We start from the raw sequence: 324 nt of genomic DNA on the forward strand, positions 1-324 counted from the left end.
ATATATAGAATAACAATTGATCTAACAAGAATTATAAATAATGTCCTGAATTGAATGAACCTTATATTTAAAGTTAACTGTAAATCTTTAACTTTGCTGCTCTGTTAAACTTTGAACTGAATTAATTATTGTCAGACCAACTCAGGACAGGTTGAACCATATAATGTAGCGTTAAAACCTAAACCTGTTCAAGGTCCAATTATAAAAAAGGAGGAAAATCTGAACTCTTAGGGTTTTGATAACAGACAGAAGTTAGTTTTAACCCCAAAAATGTTTAATAGTTGTGCAAATACCGGCCTAAATCACCCCACCTCTAACCTTTAC

This window comes from Cyprinodon variegatus, unplaced genomic scaffold (genome assembly GCF_000732505.1).
Source record: "Cyprinodon variegatus isolate N-32 unplaced genomic scaffold, C_variegatus-1.0 Scaffold584, whole genome shotgun sequence".
Lineage (NCBI taxonomy): Eukaryota > Metazoa > Chordata > Actinopteri > Cyprinodontiformes > Cyprinodontidae > Cyprinodon > Cyprinodon variegatus.